A 21,934-nucleotide genomic window follows, 5' to 3' on the forward strand; every position below is an offset into this window, starting at 1 on the left:
ACTCTTTTTTCCCTATTTCCTTCCATGCCTCTGCAGAGGTTTGTAGGAGGGGAATCCTGCTCTGCTGGACCTCGAGTCTGAGGACCTTCTTTGAAACCAGAGCAACGTGCCTGTTCCTCCGTGGGATCTCGCTGTTCCCATAGCCCCCTTTTGGGGCTTTTTCCCTAGAATATGGTTTCCTGTGCTGCCTTCCAGCTTGCTAGCTCCAGAAGGCTGCTGAGCACTAAGTTTTAAAGGTTTAAAGTCTTTGTACCTTCAGCTGCTAAGGAGCTTATGAAACTTTGTCCACACAGACAGAGATTAATGTATTTCTTTTCCTTCTCATTTGGACCTGCAGCTTTGAGATGTAAAGGCCAGAGGTGCCTTGTGCTGTGGCTTTGAGGAAGAACTGGTCAGATATTTACACTACTGTCTGCTCCCTGTCTCCCTCCATCTCCAGACCATGAAATGCCACCCTGCTGCTGTCCTTGCAGCCCTTGGTGTACCCACGTTATAACTGGAGTGGGGATCTGACCTGGTTTAAAAACCAAAGTGAGCATTCCCCACAACTTTCCTTTTTTTTCCTGGCCATGTTACTTTGAAGCTGGCTCACTTCCCCAGACCACAGCTTTTACAAACACTAGCCAGAGATCAGATAGAAACTTGCTTTTAAAGAACCATCAAGTTTGCAGAAAAGCTCCTTAGCTCGAGGAGCTTGCGTAGAGGAGACCTGCTGATAAATGGTTCCCTTTTTGGCCTCAGCAGTCTATAAATGAATCACGAGGACAGATGCCTACAAAGAGACAGGTTAAAAAGGATTTCAGTGTGTATTTAAAATGAGAATACCCTGGGATCTGTCTCTATGACAACTGGGTGAGCTGAGTGGTGGTTTTGGTTGTGCCTGTGATTCTGCCTTTGCCAGTGCACTTACACCTGCGTGCCCAAAATACTGGCTTGGGCCAAAGTTCATTGGGAGAACAACCCAAAGTGCATTCACATTAGTTAGTGGCATCAAATTATTTGCTAGAATAGAGTCATAGTATCCTTGTTTGCTGCACAACAGGTGTTCAGCTTTGTGGGTGAATGCAAAAAAAAAAGGCAATTATGATACTGTTATGCAAATTTAAGGACTGAATTACTAGTAAAGTGGTCTCACTTCTGCTTGCTCTCAGTCTGTGTGCTGTGCCATCTCGTCATGCTTTTCCCAGTGGGTTTCTTATCATTTTGAATAACTTAAAGGTTAGTAGAAATTGTACTGGTGTACCTCTGCATGTGCCGGAGACCTTGCCTGTAGTCCTATCCAGTGGTCGCTGCGAATAAGGTAATAAGTGATCTTTGAGAATAGCTGTGTTTAATTAAAATTGGTGGGACTCCTGAAGTAATAGAGTATTGCTGCTGCAGGAAGCAGAAAAACAACCATAAACACGCCAAATACAAGAATGTGTGCTAGCAGCAGGCCAGCTGCAAAATGCTCTGTCATATGTCACACGAGCTCTCAGAGTAGATGTTACATACTTGATGCCAACAGTTTTGAGAAGTTGGCTCAAGCCATCCACACGTAGAAAATAAAGAGGAAGAGGTACATTGTATGTGCAGGATGTGACATTGTATGCTGGGAAATTTTGTGTTTAGTTGTGGCTAATGGGATAGGACAGAAACACATTTTTAGACAGTAGTTCCTGCTAATGCTGTTTGATTGGAAATCTCAAGAGTCACAGAAGAATTACTATCACCATTAAAATTTTCCCATAAGAATGACTGCTGGAAATAATTATGGGAAATTGTTTATGTCATATTTCCTGCCTCATATCTGTTTGATAAGCATTCAGATCTTCTCTTCTTTTTGCTATATGGAAGTAGTAAATGCTTCTACCCCAGTTAAGCAGCCATGGTGCCCTAAATTCCATATATACGCGTATCAATGGGAGGCGCTTTGGATCGGAACTAATGTTTAGTTCCAATGGGAACGCTGGACAATGGGACAGCAAAGGGTTATAATGTTGTATGGACCTCAGTTAACTGAGTGCACCTGTGTTTTCCCTGATAGTGTGATCTGAATCAGGTGTTAAAATGCAACTGGGGCAGGAAGGCCATCCTGGCTAGAGCACTCCCTGATGCGATGCTGAGTTTCTCCAGCCACGGCTGCTGCATGTACCTTCCTGCACGCTCCCAGCGCCCACACCTTTTTGCAGAGGAGGAAGTGTCTTTGTTCAGCAACCTGCCTCCTGGTTGTCCTTGCATCTGTGTTGTTAAAGAGGCTGCTACAGCAACAGTGCACAAGGCAGGATGAGCTGTACCTACAGTGCTGCAAGATAAATGGAAATACGGACTGACAAGGAGCTTTCACTGTTCACTTCTATCACAATTCCACCATTGTCTGCTGCTTTTCTTTGATGTCTGGCTAAAGAGACATCGCTGATGCACAGAATGGGGACAGCAGGTGCTACACGATCATTACGGACAGTTGCTTAGACTGTGTGATACATTAGGCAGCTGGGGAGATGTTAGATATATTTGGAGGTTAATTTCCTTTGGGGGTTTTAAGTCTTTTGCATAGCCCCAGTTAATACACCAAAACGAGTGTCTAAGGCCACAGCTATCTTCTGGGCTATCCTGCTCTTCTCTGCAGGAGTAATCAAAATGCATTTGCAAAGGTGCATTAGTGAGGTAGGAATGTTTTTCAAAATGTCTTTCCTCCAATACCAGAGGGGATCGTGGTGCTTTGCAGGCCAATATGAAATGTCATTGTTGTCGTCAGGACCAGCGAGTGGCTCGGGTCAGGCAATTTGCGCACGCACTGAGGAGACCTGCAGCAGGGAGGCATTGCGGGATCGTGTTAGGGAGTTGGGTCTGCGTTGGCTGAGCATCTTCCTGCTCTCATGGAGATGGTTGGGGTGCCGGTAGGTTTTAAGATAGTTTGATTCAATCAGGATTTTGCGTAGAAAGCCTTCAGAATCTAATTGTGGTGGGTCTTTTGCCCTGGGATTTTAATGAAGTCCTCCCAGGGGTGTGAGTAGGATTGATGTCCTTGCACATATCCTGCCGTTCCCTGATCGTTCTTTTAGAGCTGAGCAGCTGCGTCGCAGCAGGAGCAGGTGGTGAAGTGGTTGAGCTGGCTCTGGCAGGAGCGGGGAGCTGAGCGCTGGAGCGCAGGGCTCAGCTGTAGAGCGTTGTGCTGGGAGCCACCGCAGCCAGATGCCTGGGCAAGTACGTTTGGGAAGGAGCTCCCCACACAGTGGTGCTCGGTGTTGATTTACCATCCATAATGCAAGAGTGAGTAGTGACTTTCTCTATTCTTGCTAGAGTATTTCAGCCACTAGCTCAGATATTCAAGTTCTCTGTTCATGTACAAATGTTTTTTTCATAAACAAACACAGCTTAACCCATTAGTTTTATTAAATCCACAATATATCTGAAAGCTCAGAAGCTCCTCCAAAAAAAGGAGTCTTGTGCTTTAATTTTGATACGCTATCTGTCACAGCAATAGCTTCATAGGTCTGCCAGCAGCATCAGAGCAGGTATCAGAGGGGAGGCTGGCTCCATCCTCCCAGGCGATGGGAAAGGCACGAAGAGGTGAAGCAGTGCCTGAGCTTATGCAGTGAGTCAGTGGCAGAGCTGGCAGCACGGTCTTTTCCTGATTCCCAGGCTAAATCCGGTGCCTCAGGCCAGAGCTAATCGTTCTCATCCTCTCATGTTCATTACTGACAGTTTATTTCTATTAAATAAAAAATGTTGGGTTTTTGTTTCTGTTGCTGGCACTGTTAAGGTCAGCCTTTCATCCTAGCTCCCCAGCAGGTATTTCTCAGTCCAGAGCAGAGAAAAAAGCCACATCAGTGTGAGGGGCTCAGCTGTGGCCAGCACTTCTCTGCAACCCAGAAGTGAGCAGTGATCTCACAAGTGGTCTCACACTCCCCACTCCTTTCAGTTCCTGAGCTTTGCTGGTGCAGAGTTTGCCTACGTGTGTCAGCTGGCATGCTGCGGTCCCGTGGAGGTCCGTTGTGCTTAAACAGGACAGAGTTGCAGAGGGCACTGCTTCATCACACTTCCCAATTTGCTTGGCTTCTTCCATCAAGTGAATCCAGTTGCTGCTAAGCTATGAAAAGAGGATGAGCTGGCAGTCATCACGTGCTGCTTGCTGGTAAGGATGAAGGTGTTCACATGAGAAGTAGACACCTCTTGGTTTCCTGGACTAGCCAGAATAGGAGGGTCTTGCCCATGCTTGTGTGATAGGCAGCCTGGGGTCACTCGCTCATAGGGACCTCAGGTAGTGCCCAGTGTCTCTAGGGGAGAGAGGGGGCATCTGTGGCAGGTGCTGTCTTAGTGTGAAGGAATTGAGAAACTGGTTCTCAATAAAGTAGAAGCAAACTGAGTTCTTCAGTATCTCTGACAGCAAGACAGATAACACAAAACCCAGGAAAACATGTTTGTGTAGAGGTGCACGTGGGGTGAGTGTTGGAACAAACTTCTGATTTTGCCTTTTCTACTGAGGAAGCAATCTTTGCTCCCAGACCGTCCTCCTGCCTTCCAGTTGGAGTTTTTCTCACCAGCGATGAACAGACGTCATCAGAAAGTCTTCTGTTGTTTCACTTTCCATTTATCACATATTTGAACAGAGACTTGACAAGGGATTTTTCCCAGGTATTAATTATTGCTGACTGCGTGGCTAATCCATCATTCTCTTCAGATGGACTCAGTGTGTGTTGAGTGATGTAACTTCAAATGTGATCAGTCTGCCATAGGTGAAGATGCAGCAGCTCTTTGTCAGAGCCAGTTCTGTTTCACCTAACAGAAAATGGAAGAAAGGCTAATTGTATAATGACGAAGGACAACATTTGGAATGAGATGAAAGATTCGGACATTGCAGTTCTGTGATTTCTCATTTCAATTCCAAAGTGAGAGCAGGGGTGTGGGGGGGGGAGATTCTTGCTTTCCATGACCACAGCTCATTTTATCGAGTGTCTCTGGGCCTGATCACTCCTTCTAAATACTGGGACACTCTATCTTTTCTCATCTGTTACATATGGATGCTGAAGTACAAAGAAGCTCAGAGAGCACCTGTGGCTTCCAGAGCCCTCTGAAATGAGACTGCCAGAGTCTTAGCCAAGATCCCCACAGCTGAACTGAGAACGGAGCCCATTTTGCCCGTTTGGAAGAAGCCAGTGCCTGCTCAAGCCCATTTTTGGGATTATCTTTGGGTTTATCTTTTAACATTCCAAGTCCAAGCCTATGTCTCCTGAAATCATATGCCCTGCTAAAGTTTGCAGTGATTCACTGGGAGTGCATTTTGTTGAGCAACCCGTTGCTTTCGCTTTGAAAGCAAATGACTGTGAATCTGTCTTTAGTAGTCTAGATCACTTATCTTGCACTTCTCCCCATCTTCATACAGTAATAAGGAAGTTCTTCTAGCATGTGAGCATAATTCAGTGGAGATTTCCCCTGAATATGTAATTGCGTAAAATGGGACCGTGAGGCATGACATCTCGGATAAGGTTGCTGGTCCGCATTGCACTTCGTTTTCAGGATTTGTCAATACTTGGGATTTCATACAGACCTCCTGCCTGCGTGTGCTCCGTTGTGCGGTGCTGCGTTCAGCTGTAAGTGAGGCACAGTGCTCCGCTGCCTTCTCCCATCTCGAGACACAGCTTCTGATTCCTCCCCAAAGATCCGTATTCACTAGTGGTTGCATTGTCAATGTCTGAAAACTTGATGGTGATATTAAACTATACTCTCTGAAGGCAATGCCTGCTCCAGTTTGGATTCGTGCTGGTAGGAGATGTGTTGCCAATTAATTACCAGCTGAGTCGGTTGCAGTCCGTTTCCCATCTGAGACGGGCTACTGGTAAACTGATGGTCACTTGAAAATGAAGCAAGAGGCGGTGAGAAAGTAGTCTCGAGAGTGTGCTGAGCTAGAGTGGCTTGAGAGACTTCAGACATCTGGAAGAAACCACCCGTGCAAAATCACAGTGAAGGGTTTTTGTGGTAATGCCTTTAACTGGACTTAAACTTGTTCTTGTCACAGCAATACAAACTAACCAAGCAGTCACTTTTGTATGTTTGTTTTAAAAACCAATCTAGCCGGAATGAAACAAAATGTAATTTGTGCCTTCCTTGACAAGTGAAATAAAGTAGCTGCACCGTGGGGCTTGAGCCCTCTGATCCTGCTTCCCTTGGGGGACTGCGGAGCTGCAGCTTATTGGGTGTCTGGTGGCAGTGCTGAGATCAGCTCTCTGATTGAGACATTCTCACTCCCATGAATCAACAGGAGGTTTTGTATTAGCTTTAAGGCTGCAGTTTCACCTCAATTTCAAGGTCTCTGTTTTAATCTCAAGACTCTCCTTTCTTTCCAGAGAGAATTCCATTGATCCAGCTAGAGCTTTGCTTTTAATTAGCATGGTAGAGTAGAGGCTCACCCACAATACTAGGAAATAAAATGCTTAAATGGCTAAAAAGGGATTAAAAAAAATGCAATTTATTAAATGATTTCTCTCAGTGATGTGTTTAACAGGTATAGAAGACAGAATGAACTAAACCAGGCTTTGGCATTTAGGAAAGTGAGTCATTTTTTCTGTTGCATCATGTATAAATTTTTCCCTTCTCATGTATGTATGGTTGAAATTACTTTGAGGTTTTGAATTTTCACTTCAGCTCTCTGTTTTTTATTATTTTCAAACATTACTGAAAGTGATGGTTGATAGTCTTTAATACTGTGCTCACATCGCCTTGCTCTTTATTTTTTTTGTCGTTGTTTTTTCTCTTTTCCTTTTTTGAAATAAGCCAGTGGTTAATGTATAGGTGATTAAATGAGCTGGAGATTTAGTGGTTTCTCTTGTTTAGGTAGGAGTGAGAGGTAGGTGTGTGGATGGATCTGTAACACGGTGCCAAGGGGTGCTGCTGTCAAATAACCTTTACTTGGGGGACCAACCTGAGATTCTTCGTGCATCATGGTTATCTCTCTTGAAATTCTCAAGCATTTGTACAGGTTCCTTGAAATCAGTTTAAAGATCGTGAACATGGTGCTGTTGCACCCTACTGAGGCAGCAGACAGGTGAGTCTTTTCTTAAAAGAATGCAAAACAATGTAAAACCCTTTGGGATGAACATCCTCATAATGGGGGTTCTTGCTTGGGTTTGTTCAGTCCTTTTCCTATTTGAACTCTGAGGTTCTCCATGCAGGAGTAACGCTATTGCTCGGTGCCCAAGGACTTTTAAGCATCTCTCTGGGAGCTTTCCCATCCCCTTTTATCGGTCATCTTGCTGCGGTTCAGGACAGGGCTTGCTGTGGCTGCTTTTACCCAAGAAGCTGGGTAAAGTCTTGAGCAGACAGTAAATACTAAGAGAGGCTGGGACCAACAAAATGATGTACAGGCTTCTTGGCATGAAGACATTCAGCAGATGGAGGTGTTAAACATGCCCTTATCTGCCTGTTTTGTAGGGAGACACAGCGGAACTTGATGACCTTCTTTCTTTTGAATTCATGGCAGCATCTGCAGCTGAGCACTGCAGCAAAGAGGAAACTTACCTCAGCCCCCAAGCAGTTGAGCAAAGTAACATCATCTGGGCTTCAGCCCTCCAGGAAAACTGTTGAAGAAAAGGCAGCTCTTACAACCAAATTCTTTCAGTTAGTGTTTTTTGTTTGTTTGTTTGTTTTGCACAGCTTTGGCTCGGTATGCACTTGGGCCTGGTTTATCCTTGCTCTTGCTGTTTGTATCTTTCTTTGGGCTGAGCACCGAGGGTCAGTATTTCATACAAAATAGCATTTGTAATAATGATAACAGTGATGAGTACAAAATACAATTCAAAGGGGGAAGACTTGCTAAGAAGAGCTTAAACAGCCAAAAAAGGGTGCGACAACAGCTATATCACCCAACCATCATTAATTTTTGTCTTGAAGAGCTGCATTTGAGGAGGGTATTTATTGTTTGTCCAAAACAAAAACTCTTACCCTCCTTCATGGAGGTGCTACCCCACATGTTGTTAGAATTAGCATACAACCCAGTCTGCCTTGTCTTGTTGGAAATGTGTTGATAGATCTTGTCAAAGGCCGTGTGGTCCTCGTCTATTAGATCTATTAGAAGGATCCTTGGCGACTCTTCCTTCTGCCAGGGAGGGATTTCGCAGCGTGCTGAATGTCAGCCGTGACTGTGCACTGATGCCTGGAATGTGCTTTGCCAAGGGTTGAGCTGCAGCTATGGCATCCTGGAAATGTAAATCTAGAAAGGGCTTTAGGAGAGGATCCTTTCCTTTTCCTGGCAATAGCAGGAGCTCAGCTGGCAATGGTCCTGTGCCGTGTTTGTCATTGCTTTGTCACTGCACTTTGGAGCTGCTGGGACCTGTGTAATCGGAGCGAGTCTCTCGTGGGGTTGTCTCCATGCCTTTCACCCACCTAGCCATGCATATATGAAATATGTGGAAGAAATTTGCCCTTGGGCCCGTTTCTCACATGTCCCTGATTAGTCATTGCCTGGAATCTGAAATACTAAAGGCCTGCAGGAACCTCATGAGCTCCGACAAGTCCGCCAAGGTCCACTGGGGAAGAGTTCAGCAGTCTGAAGGGCTCACCTGATTACAGCACGGCGCTCAGGCAAAGGGACTCGCGCAAGGTTATCTTGAATCTCATTGATCATTTCTTCTCATTACAGTCCACAAGACAACCTGCTATCTGTTGCTGTAACGGGGTTTTACGGGACCTAGCTGCAGCGTTGCACCGTGTCGAGAAATGCCAGGGTGCCAGATGCCCTCTAGTGCAGTCGCGGCAGCATCGCTCCGTGCTCCCCATGCCGGTGGCACCAACGTCCCCATGCGGCGTGGCAGTAGCTGGGTGATAACTGGCATGGGCAGAGCCAACAGGAGCCTTTGATTTTTAGCTTTAAGGGGAGAGATTTCAGCCCTAGGTTGGGTCTAGGGAAAGCAGCAGTGTGAGGCTTGGTTTAGGGAAGAAAAAAAAAGAGTCCGAAAAGCAATTTGTTTCTGCTTTCTGTGAGCGCGACTTCCAAAGGAACTCAGTCAATTCTGCAGTACAATCAACAGGACTGGAAAAAAATACCAAGTGAAGTAACACAGTGGCTGTGGTAAACATGAACTGAAGCCTTGGAAGTAGCTAATGGCATACCACAAAAGAGTCTCCTTTCACCCACCGCGGGCCGTGCCAGCAGCAAGCGCTGCCAGCGCTGGCTTCTCGCAGAGGAAAGCATCATTTGGCTCCCTTTTGGATTTCATTACTCTTCCTGCGCTCCCTCCTGCTCGCAGCAGCAGCCTTTCCAGTTGTAAAGGAGTGAATTAACTCCCTTCGTGTCAGTGATGGATGAGCCGCTTTCTGCCCCTTCAAAGAGGCGAGCCGTGCCGGCGGATGCGGTGCCAGCCGAGGTGAAAAGTCCAAGCGGGACGGGGGAGCCCGCGGGGTGACCCGGCTGTCACTCGGGACACCCCGGGGACAGCTCCCGCTGGTGCCCTGGTTTTGTCCCCCTTTCAATGGACTTGGGCACATCCCTTAACACGTAGCAGCCGTTGGTGCGGGATTCAGGGCCTCAAAGGCTTTCGGGGGTGCTTCTCGGCCCCGCGCAGTGGGGGTCAGCACGCTGGTACTTGGGGAGAGCTCGTTCCGGGCGTCCATGGCTAATCACATTAAAGGTGACCTCGTGGGCAGCGCTTTCCATTGTTGCCATATGTTTTGTCCAGCGCTTGAGTGATGTTGTGCATTGGAACGTATTCATGCGTCGCCTAATTTAATCACCAGGCTAAATCCCTTCTCCTGTTCTACACTCTTAGAATTTACTGGCTCCTTTCTGGCCTCCCGTGCATTGTCTGGGGCTCCTTCAGAAGCTAATACAGACCCCTGGAGATATTTTTATTTATTTACTTCCAGAATGTATTTAAAACAGAAATCCCAGCAACAAACCCAGCAAGCTCTCCAAAGAGCAAGCGGTGCAGTGGATGCTCTAGGAGGCTGATCCTTCATCCCTGTGATCTTTTTCTTCCATCCTTTCCACAGAGAAATTAAGGATTAGGCTCATGGGTTTAAAAAAACAAAACAAAATACTACGAATGGAAAAACGACTGAGAAAGCTGCGTGTCTCCTTTTAATATTGTTGGAATAAATAACTAATTTTACAGAGGCTGTCTCTGTAAAATATGGTGTTGGTTTCTGCCTTTAAAGCTTACTGCTTTGGTACGGACAGCTCCCATTCCAGGACTGACCGGACGAAATTAACCCAGCAAAGCCACGAGTCCGTCCAGCTGGGAAGCTGGAAAGTCTGATGTATGCAGAACTGCTGCAAAAGGCAGAGAGCTCTCTGCAAGAGCTGACACGGTCCACAGAAGTCAGGCATTTCTGGGGAGCGGGGCTTTAAGGATGATTTCTAAAGATTTTTCTGTGCCCCAGCTGGCTCTGCAGGGTAGAGGTATAGGTTAAAAATTGGAATTAGAGATTCAGCTGTCTTGTGACTCGCTGTAGGAGTGGATGGGGTCAGTCCTGGCAAGGGAAGGCAGTGATGAGATTTTAGAATGATACATGATCAGGTTGCTGCTGTGCTCAACTCCCAGAGGCAGGAAACCTTTTAGTTTTCTTACACTTGCTGAGGCAGATTGTTGAATAAATACCTCCTGGGGTGGTGCAGTTCTTCGATTCTCCTTCCCCGCACGCAGTGTGCTGGTACCCACGACTCTGAGCAGTGGAATACATCCCGGATGGCTTTGAAACCTTAAACATGGCTTGTACCGATTGAACTGAATTGCAGTTTTGAGCTTTCGTGTGTGTGCGTGTGTTAGCATGCACGGTTTCTTGCAGCTGAGCTCTCACGTGTGAGCTTGCCGATACTCTGCGACTGTGTGTTACGGTCTCGGTTTGATAGGAGGAAGGAGGAATGACGTAAAAGATTGCAGATTTGCGACCGGCTTTAAAAATAGTTCTAAAATGTTATGTATCTTCATTTTGAAGAAATGCAATACTGCTTGGAAACCACAACTACTGAACATAAACCATGTCGAGCCCCTTCCATATGTTAAATAACAGTGCGGAATAGAGGGTTATGAACAGCCTGCTGTGCAGTCGGGCTGGAAGAAGATCACTGATCTTGCCCCCAGTGCTCCAGCCCGGTGATCGACAGCGCCGTCGCGGGCTCTGACATCAACTTGGCTGTACAGCAACGCTTTACATTTTATACCGTACCTTTTCAGAGTGAACCTTGCCAGAGCCCTTTCCGAGGCGTGCACACGCCGAAATCGCTTCCCCGCTGAAGCGCAGCCACGTCCAGACCAGAGCCGGAGCCGCCTGGAGGGAAGCGGCCGTGGGTTAGCGGGAGGGCAGGGTGCCCACCCCGCTCCTGACGCCTCGCTGGGACAAGTCTCCTGGCCCTCATCCCTTCCCGCTTCCGTCTTTTCCCAGGCTGCGACAGAGGAGCTGTGAGGTCCCTAGGAAAGAGTGAGCGGGAGCAGGTCACTGCCTGCCAGAGGAATTCCACCGGAGCCCCGGAGCCAGCGGCGGTTGCGCGAGCGGCAGCAGCCTGCTCTCGCCATCCGTGGGAACGGGCAGGGATGTCCTCGGAGAGCTCGGGATCTCCTACACGCGTGTGGCACGCCCCGAGGATTTGGTGAAGGAACCGGGAAGAGGACAGAGCTGGCACTGCGGGATGCCGGGAGGTGTTCCGTGGCGTGCAGAGGAGATGCAGCACCCAGAAGGATGGGGAAGGACAGCGGGGCTCCTCACCAGGAATCAGCACAGTGCAATCAGGGCGTTCTGCATCTTCCCAGTCCCTGCTCCGGTTTAACCACTTGCCAAAATAACTCAACTTAGAAATGCTGTTGTGATCTCTCTTGTTACCTGGCAGAGCTCTTATCGTGTCGGCACAGGGGCTGTTCATATTTTAATGGGTTTATCTCTTCTATGGAGGGTATTACAAGCTTTCGTCTGTCTTCCAATGCGGCTCTACGGAAATCCCTCCAGGCATAAGATAGTACCTGGACGCCGAATTAATCCGTGCTCCTGGGTTCTCACAGCTCCATTAGGGGCTTAGCAGGGGAAGCAGTTAGCATTAACAAACTTAAGAAAATAGGATTTGCTGGGTTCGATCTGCCCTCGGCTCCTCGTATCCTCCCAACAGCAATGACAAAGACTGGGCACATTACGGGAAGACACAAAATAGTGTCAGGGCTGATTTGTAAAATGTGTATCAGCATTCCCCAAGGGGAAAAACTTGGGGGAAAAAAAAGTTGTTCTGTACTCAGGTGCAATAAGAGACACCGAATCATTTATCCTCCTGCCCCATGCCCCAACACATCTGCACCCCCAGCTCTTACCTTGCGTTTCCATGTGGCTTGGGCCATCTGAAGCCAGGGCAGCGTCCCATCCTCCTGCCTGCTTCACCTATCCACTGCTTTGTGTTTTCACTGTCAGGAGGTTGCAGCAGTTCTTGGAAACCAGGACGGATCAGGCGCTTTGCGAAGGGTGCTTTGACCTGTTGCTCTTCATCGGATCCACGTTTTCTTTCTTTGGTCTTGAACTTTTACCTTTGCTGGTGTTCTTGTTGTTTTCCATGAAACGAACTGCCTGCGAGCTGTGTGTTATTCATGGTGATAGTTCCTGAGCGGGGCCGGGTATCAATCAGTGTCTGAATCTGCTGCCTCTCTGGGAGCTGCTCCCTTCTGCAGCGCTGTTCCCTCTGGACTTCGGGCTCTCGCAGAGTAGCAGTGCCAATTGCAAAGGTAATTGCGACCTGTGTTCAGAGATGACTGTCAGGTGTACAAAACAGAGCATTCAGGGGTAATGACCTGCTACGTGCAGTACCCACGAGTAACAGCATACCGAGCAGCAAGTTGAGGGAGGTTTCCACTCGGTTGTGTCACTTTTCATCTAAAGCAAACACAGAGCACACCGACTGCTTTTCTTAAGTTTTTCAGGCTCTCGAATATCCTTTGGGGACAGGAATGCCTTAGTGATGCCTTTCTGGTCAGGCTTCGCTTTTCCTCATCAGATCAGAATGACATATACAGGGGCTTTGTACTGCCCATCCTGTGAAAAAGCTGTGGTTGTGGCAGCAGGATGGCTCCGGTCATGGACACGAGTGGCTGTCGGGCCACAGATGCTGTGTACAGAGACACGTGTCCGCTCTGCTGACACTTCTCAGACTAAGGGAAATTTTACGTCAGTTGTATGCTTGAAGTTTCTCTCCTTGTTAACAGTGAGAAGTATTTCCTTTATTTTCATGGTTACTTTAACCTCTTTGGTTGACCTGTTTGCCTCAGGATTTTCAGAGCAGCGAACATATTTGCTGTTCTGCCAGCCTCGGCCGTACAGCGAGCTTTCCTACGAACCAGGGATTAGGAGGCCGAGGGACTCTTTCCATCCTAGCACCTGCTTCGTGCTGTGAGGAGCAGCGCTGGGTGCAGGCTGTCGGTGCTGTGGTGCTGGGCTCCAGCCACGGATGCTCGCGGACTCGGCGCTGCGGTGTCAGCGTTGCGTTTCCCGTCTCACTTCTCAAGAGGTCTGACCTGTTCCCGTTCACACCCGTTGTAGGTCCCAGCAGCTCAGCTGACCTCTGGCTTTTTGCTCGGGCTGTTGGCCTCTCCTGGGGGATTTCCCCTCTCTAATGAAGTGCGTGGTGTCAGAGCGCTGCCCTCCGGCCATCGGCTTCTTCATTGACAGGGCGCCGTTGCTTAACGGCAAGCTGTTTGCTCAGAGAAGGGTTGGTGCCGCCTCCCTAGCAGCCCGTAGGGTTGTTTCAAGTTCCCGATTGCACTCAAGTCTCCTAACAGAGTCTTCATCCTCCTCCTCTTCCAAGTTCCTGCTTTCCCAAGTGAATTTTTGTAGCTCACAGTGAAGAAGAGGCCGGTTGGACAAGCGGGACCCAACTCTTCCCTTGTGGAAAAGCCGGGGAGGCATCATCAGTCTTCAATGCGCAACGCTTTCCTGCAGCCACAGAACTCTATCAAGGCAGGTAAAGCCCAGCTTGTGAAGGACCTATTATGTTATTAAGCGACAAGTTCCTTCACACGATGAATCCAATCGTCAGTTGTTGTTTTTAGAGCACCAGCAGGGCTGGAAAAAGCTCTGGGAGCTCAGCAAGAGCTGGGAGCGCTTTATAGAGTCTGGGAGACAGGCTCTGAGTAACATGAAGCAGCCAAGCAGTGAAATTTGGCATGCATCTTGTTGGTGTCACAGTTTTTTATGTGGCATTTCCTAGGGATGTTTTGCTTTTATTTTAAAATTGATGTATGTGTAGAAAATACTTTAACTTCATTGACAGTTCCCTAGTGGTCTAGAGCATGCGGTGCTGTGTCAGAACTCGTTAGTTTCTGAAGAAGATATTTTTAATCCACCAATGTAAACCCTTTTGCAATTGTATAATCTTTATTTCAGTCGTGTGGTTTCCTAATCATGCATCTAAAGAATGAGCTCATCCAGTTTATAAATTACAAAGAACGTGAATGGAAGTGTTCAGTTCTCCTTTCTATATAAATCTGGTTTTACTTCTTCGCATATTGCATGCTGTGTTCTAAACCTCCAGTGCAAGCAAAGTGTGAGCGTTTAAAAATAAACTCATTAGAAGTTTATATTAGTGCCAAGTGCTGAAAGTTGTCTTCTGCCCCATCTTCCCAGAAGGGCTCTTCAGCTTTGAGTTGCAGCTGCGAAATAAAAGCCAAGGATACAATGCCAGCCTGCCTTCTGATGACAGCATCCATGTGTCTTTGCAGAGGATCCAGTAAAAGCTGCTTGCTGGTATTTCTGTACTACCTGGCTACCTGCAGCAGAGGTCTGGGGGGCTATGAGACAGCAAAGCAGCACCTGTATGTGCTAGGGAATGTGCGTTGGTGTCTGCTCCTGGGAGGGGAAGACCCTGGAGTCCTCGCTGGGTCCCAGGGGAGATATTTGGAGAGCAAGATCTGCTGCAGCCTGAGAAATAATTTAGTAGTAAGTCATTGTGCCGTTGGGTCCCAGGCTGGTCAAGTAGGTCAGTTAGTTTAAGAAGGGGGAGAAGCAAGAGAAATGCTATCTTCCATCTTACTCTCTGCTAGGGATTCCCTGGCTGTGTATGTGTTTTATATGCTTGTGTTTGCCTGGGTGGATTGCAGGCAGCAGCAGGGATTCAGGCCAGAAGTAAAGCCCCATAGGAGTTTCAGCTCGTTTTCCTAGGTTGGGTTGGCTTTCAGGTTGACATTTTCCTTTAGCCCCACGCATGGATCTTGGAGCCTGTTAATAGATGTAGCTCGCTGGCTAATGTCTTGTGACAGAAGGGACGTGAGAGAGATGTGTTGCTTGGGTGGTGCAGAGTGAGTAAAACCCGAGGTGATGTGTTGTATTGCGGCAAGTAAGAGAGAACCTGCCTGTACGAGAGACCTCGAGACTGGAAAACAAAGTAGGAACACGGACGGAGAGGAATTGCCGCAAGTCACCCTTTGCTGTGCTGTCCATTTACACCCAGGTGTTCTTCTGCCCCGTGAAAGGGGAGAAGTTAGCTTAGGCTGACAAGGAGCTCGTCATCTCAGCGCTGTCATCTCACATACAGGAGCTCTGGGATGTGCGTTGGCTTGTTGTAGAGCACGCTAGGTGCAGCATGATCGTTGCTGATCCCTTCCTGTGCCCACTGTGCATTGCAGTGTGAGGGTTGGGATGTCTCAAGTGGATGACTGGGGCAGGAAGAGGGAGGAAGAGCAGCTACCAGTGATGTCCCCTCTAGAGCACGCTTTCCCCGAGGAGCAGGCTCATGGGACAGCTGGTTTTGCCTTTCTGTTTGTCTCAGTCTCCTGGGGATTGGCAGTGCTGAGGACACGGGGCAGCAGGGACTGCTTCTGGAGCCTCCTAGGGAATTAAAACCTTCACCTGGAAAATACCCATTGAGGGATGGGGACAAGAGGTCTCACCGAGGAGGCAGTGGGTGAGATGGGACCACTTTAGGACCAGTTCAGGACTTCCAACCAGTAGCAACAGCAGTCCTGTAACTAGGTGCTGAGACTGGCCAAACGTTCGCTGTCTGTGAAGCCAGAAGGGAAGAACCACACCAACCCAATGTGACAGGTCATTAGTTGAGCTGGCAGCAAGCTTCCCTGCCTTGCCTTTATCCACTGGAGGACTTCTGATGTCTCCTTTGCTACCCCATCCTGTCCTTCCTCCATTCCCTTCTAGAGAGAGGGGCAACCAGGAAGAAGTGCAACGTCTACCCAGGGTCTTTCTGCAGCAATTTTGATCTGCAGTGCAAATCGAAAAGCGACCCAGAGGGAGAAGTGCTCAAGAGCAGCTTCTTTAAGTGAAAACACAGCTGTGAGGTTTGCAGGCTGTGCTTCTGTAAGGGCTCGTCCAGTCAGCACAGCCAGCACTGCTGCAGCCCTTCCAGCACGCAGGAATTGGGAAATCCATTGTGAACAAGATTGAGTTTGATGGCCTGTGTGCAGGCAGATGGATGTATTTTTAAGGGACGAGGTGCCAGAAAACTCTGTGATTACGTTACTGGAGCACGGCTCGTTTTTTTGTGGTTTGAAAAGTGAGTGTCAGGACTTCAGGGTTATTTTTTTTTCAGGTCAAAACCAAAGTTTGGGAGGGGCATAAAAACCTGCTCGATGACTAAGTTTATTCTTAAAAAGCTTTCTAGAGCTTGCTGGAGAGGGGAGCCTTTATTCCGAGAGGGAGCTGATACCAGTCTTTTTGGACCTCTGTGCAGACGGGGTTATAACTGTGGGAGTGCCAAGGGCAGGTGAGACCCCCTGCCTCTCAGGAGACTGTTTTCGGTGTAATCTTTAGATCCAGTCCCCTGGGTTTTGTTGTGCAGGCTCATGTTCTGCTTCACCTCCTTGCCCTGGGTGATCTCTTTCTGCCTGAATACCACTACGCTGGGGGAATTACCTTGAACAGTAGAACCAAGGCTGGCAAAAGCACGATGCCCTCGTGTTGACCCAAACCCAGGACGTTTGAAATCGTTGACCTGGTTATTCGGCTGAACTGATAATACCTCTGAAATGGTGCATGTGCAGAGAAAACTTTCAGTCTAATGACGGAGGTTTGGTGCTCAGAGCCAAGGGGGGATCCAAGCCAAACCATTTACTCAAGGGGCATGCAGAATTTGCCCAGCCGAGTCAATATAGGTACTGGCAGCGTTTCAGCAGCCAGAAAGCTGCTCCTCGCGCTCTCTCCTTGTTGGAGCTACCGGGCTTTATCGCATGACTGGGCCCCTAATTGCTGCAGGTCTAAAACTTTCTTTAAAACGAGGACGGCTGCTGGCTGCACCAAAGCCCAGGCAAGCCTGGAGGTCCAAGGCAGTGCAAAAGCACCATTCCCCCTTTCTGGCCTCTGTGGTAATGGAGAATCCCCAAAATACAGACAGCTTCCCCTACAACCCCACCAAGACCTGTCTGCTCGGAGCAGGGCACTGGGTCCCTGCAGGGATCAGGAAGCCCAGAGCTGTCCGTGCAGTGTGGGGCAGCTGCCCGGAGCCTTTCTGCTTTCCCTGATGTCTTCTGTCTGTGTCCGTGCCCTGTTTGGTGCCTGCTCCCTGCTGCCAAGGGAGCGTGTGGAAACCCTCGGGTGCCCAAGAGCAGGTGAAGCACATCGGTGTCTGATGGGTGGAGGAGCAAGGGCCGTCCCACTGCCAGCCAGCTGCATCCCCTGCTGGATTTCAGGACATAGGGATAGCGACTGGGAGGATGTTGCCAACTTAGAGTGGAGCCATTTTCCTCTGTGCCCAGCACCACTGTGGGCAGGAGATGACTTTCTTCAAGGAGGTGGCATCACCCTCACCTCGAGCCTGCAATATGCGCCACCAAACATTGCCGGGATCGGCCACGTGCTGTAAGTACACTCTCTTGCTCTGTCCACCAGTGGCCAGACTGTGTGCCCACTCCTGTTCGGTACCATGGGTGCAATGCTCTCCTTCACTGAGGGAACTACATGCAGCCCATCAAACTGCCTGGCCCTGTGAATTTCAGCGCCCTGCTCCTCTTCAATTTGGGTGTATTGCAATTGTGCCTGGTAGCGAGCGAGCCTATCCATCACCGTATCCTCGCAGATCCCAATTACTCCTTTTGACAGCTCTTATTCGCGCACCTCCCTATGCCTCTGACGTCTCAATTATTGATGGGGCTCGCCTGGGCGGCAGCACTCTGTTCGCAGCGTGGCTCTGTTCCAGCTCCCCTTCCCATCGAGTTCACGCACACACCACGCCGGGCGTCTCTTTATGTGCAGAGCTATCGGAGTGGAAAGGGATCTTTATTAGCATGTGAGCTTTGGGGCTATGCTACTGAAGGGGGCAGTGCAAGCCAAATCGCGCACAGCGCTGGGAAATTTCCTCTCCCCCTCCTCTCCAAGCAGAGCCCAGCAGTGTCCTGTAAAATTAAATGATCTCCTGTGTTTAATGCTGAAGATCCCTTCAGCTGACGAGCCTTCCGTGTGATGGGGTCACTCTGCACTTGCATTTCTGTAGGAAAACTGAGTTCCCTCATTGTCCCTGCAGGCATCAAATCCTGTGTTTTGAACAACAGTGGCCTTTCCTTTGTCCTGGTATTTATTTGCTGGCTTTATGGCAAGTCTTTGCATTCTGACACACACACAAAAAGGAGCTTCAAAGCAGCCTGCAGTGTTGGAGCAATGCTGTCAAGTTGGTTAAGAGTTAGAGCTGTGCCAGAGGGAGTGTTGCAAAAGCCTGTTTGGTTCGTAGGTCTCTGTCTGTCTGGGGGGCTCGGGATGTCTCGTGACATCGCTGCAGTGGAAGTCAGATTGGAGGAATGATAAAGCGGTCGATCAGCTCCTGACATCTCTCCAATCCTCAGCCTTGCCCTGCAACCTTCTGTAGTTCAGAAGTAAGCAGACGTTTTGTGATGTGCTTAGTGAACAAAGGCAGAAGGAAAAGGCAGCTGCTGGAGGAGACAGGAACAGAAAGGAGCAGCAGCGCTGGGTGTGCAGAGAGCTGGCAGGAAAAGATGCTGGAGTTTTGTTCTCGGGGATCTGTGGTGGCAGGAAAAACCTGTGGAGCAGATCTTCCAAAGCACTGAGATGCTGGGGACATGAGCACCCTTGTAGCTGAACACGGCAGCGCAGACGTGGCCACGTGTCCAAGGATGGTCCGCGCAGGACTCAGCCTCCAGTGGCTCCAACAGCAGAGGGGACCCAACAGCACCGTGTTGGGTGGGTGTGGACAGCTTTAAGCTTACGAAGCAGTCCCTGCATCCCAGCTTGCCTCCTGGCAGTGCTCAGCTGGTCCTTCCCTCCCTGCCTCAGCCGCTCTGTGACAAGTTTTGCCCGTGGGCTCCGCTCTCCTTGCGGAGACCAAAGGGCACCAAGCGAGCAGAGGCAGCTGGAGCGCAGCAGGTGGCAGGCACGGCCAGAGCTCGGCTGGTCCTTCAGGAGTCTGTGCGACTCCTCGCCTGGGTGTGATGGTCACAGCCCCTCCAGGCTGGCCGTGACGGGGCAGATCTGCGGAAGAGCAAGGTCTTGTGCATCAGCGACATCACGACTGCCTCGAGCTGCAGCCGCCAGGACAGAGCTTTAGTTGCCATCTCCGTGTGACAACCTGAGCCCGGCATTTCTCTGCTGGTCTTGTCACTGCAGGTGACAGCAGCATCCACCCGCCTGACAGCAATGCCCCAGGCGGTCAAGGCACGTTTGGTCCCCCTTACACCGCCCTCAGCCCTTCCTGGCACTGGTGGGTAAGCAGAGAGGATGGAGCCTGCCAAGCAGGGTGTGTTGTATTTGTCTTGAATGCCATAGCCGGAGAAAGAAGGGTTAAAATAACAGAAAGCTGAAAACGCATTATCTTAGGGAACTGTGATCTTTTCTTTCTAGCTAGGCAGGATCCATGCGACCCTGTCCCCTCCAGATAGTGGAAAGGTCACCCTCCCGTACCTGATTCCCCCGGAGCTTTCCCATGCAGCCTGTCCAAACAAGGCTGTTTTCCTTCCCAGCCCTTTTCCTTCCTTCCCGTCCCCCGGACTTGCCTCCTCGCACAGAACTGCCTCTGGCCCTGAGTGCTGCAGGGGGCATGGAGCCCAGGTGGGCTGTAGCCAAAGGTGTGTGGCTAGTGCAAGCCGAAAGGCCACTTAGCTGAGAGAGCTGTAAAGGAGAGGTTCAGGCAGTCCTCAGTTTGTCCCAGCCAGATCTATTGATAAAAGTAGCCAAAGCGGCCCAATTTTGCACTTTCTTTTGTTTTTCTTCTCTGCAATGCGATGCCCTTCCCTCAGAGCACCGGGGCCTGTGGAGCTGTGGCTGTGATAACTGCTGTCCCTTTTGGCTCAGACCTTCCTTCTGATACTCTAGTAGGAAAGCTTTGGAAAACCTGGCCCAGGAAAATGCCTTTGGGGAGTTCCCAGTCCCTCCTTCAGTTCCCTGAACCAGGGGGACTCTGGTTGTAGCCAAGTGACCTTTGCCTCTGTCAAAGCAAGGTGATCACTCGCCTCTCTTGGGGAAATTGCTTGTTTCTTGCTGAGCTCCTGCTCCTGTGGGGCATCTGTCGTGCACCGTCGGAGCATCTGGAGAGGCTGGAGCTGCTGCCTGGCTGCAGAGATGTCAAGGAAGATGAAACGTCCCCAGCGGGCCCTGCTAGTCCTGCCTCAAACACCCTTCTCAGAGATGGGACTGAGGAATATGCCAAGCTGCAGAAGGTCAGAGCCTGCAGGAAGGCATAGATTGTGGTGCTTCTGTCATGGACACATGCAAAGTGCAGGCACGTGTTACGTGCTGCTGCAGGGGTGTGTTTTGGGATGGTTTACAGGGTTAGGGGCATGGAGGTCCCAGCAGATCAGCTGGGTTTGGCCTCAGCCTTGGACTTGGTTATTAAGTCAGTGACCAAGATGGTGAAGTTTTCCGTGATTTCATGGTATGCAGTTTTATTTGGGTCAATGAGAGCACAGCGTATGACTTTGCTACCCTGTAGGGAAGGGAAAATTGGTGCACCATCTAATGATTCAGCACACAGGGTTTCTTAACAGCCTACGGGAGAAAGATGTTTTAATTCTGTGTTCATTCCTGAATAGGCTGTTAATTTGAGTTAGCAATTTCCTTGGACCCCAGAGGAGAGAGTCTGTGATCAAAAGGAGCGGCTCAGTACCGCTTCCTCCTTTCCCTGTTTAGAAAGGCCGGGCTCATGCTAACAAACCTCTTTTGACTTTTAGCCTTTGCTGTGGTCTTCCCAGACCATTTCAAGTCCTGAAATGATCCAGCACGATCCAGCAGTGGTTATAGCCCTGCTGTTAATAGTCTGTCCCCCCAAAAAGCTACAGCACTCAGTGCGTAAAAACTGCAGCAACCTCCTCCGAAGGATGCTGCCCCTCTTACCCGACCTGCTCGCTCCTCCTGAGGGTCTGCAGCCCCTCTGCAGAGCGCAGGGGCTGCACCTCGGGGCCGCAGGAACAGCCTGCCCTTCTCTCCCCTGGGGCCCAGCAGCATTCCCCTGGGGAAAGAGGCTCTGCTCCCCCGGGCCCCCTCTCGTGGGGGTCAGCCCCGAGCTGTTTTCCGGGCAGTTCAGCATGTAAAATCCTGAAGAAAAAGCCTCCCTGCAGAACTGCCCTGTGGAGAGAGGATTCATTTTTCCCCCTTAAATAAAAGGAGCCGAGGCTGTGCTTGAAATCCGAAAGCCCTTGCCGAACGCCTCCTTGGAGTCGCTTCCAGGTCCCATCACAGCCTCCTGCCGGACGCGGGGCCAAGCTGCAAACCCTTCTAACAGCTCTTTAATAACTCCGCGCAGAAGGAAAAATCTGTCACCTTTCCCTCTGTGGTTTCTCCTCTGTTCTAATGCGCTGGGGAAACGGGATGGAGCCGGGAAGGTTTTCAGAGAAAGGCTCGTGGGAACTGCAGCTGCCGATGGCGAGCGCTCGCTTCTCTGGTGTCTGAGGGCAACCGCAGCCGCTTTGGTGAGGGGCGGTGTGTGTGGGTGGGTTTGGAGGGGCGAGCCGTTATGACCCATGCATTTCAGAAGAACCACAAACACTTTAGAGTAACAAAGGGTGGAAAAAGCGAGAGGTTTCTGCAACGCATGTGACTTCGC

General features: G+C 49.6%; 1 protein-coding gene across 1 annotated transcript in view; it reads left to right on the forward strand.

The window, feature by feature from the left end:
• Positions 1–21,934, forward strand: part of DIS3L2 (DIS3 like 3'-5' exoribonuclease 2) — a 192,329-nt gene that overhangs the window by 132,926 nt on the left and 37,469 nt on the right. The window lies entirely within an intron of this gene.

This window comes from Cygnus atratus, chromosome 9 (assembly GCF_013377495.2).
Source record: "Cygnus atratus isolate AKBS03 ecotype Queensland, Australia chromosome 9, CAtr_DNAZoo_HiC_assembly, whole genome shotgun sequence".
NCBI classification, from domain to species: Eukaryota; Metazoa; Chordata; class Aves; order Anseriformes; family Anatidae; genus Cygnus; species Cygnus atratus.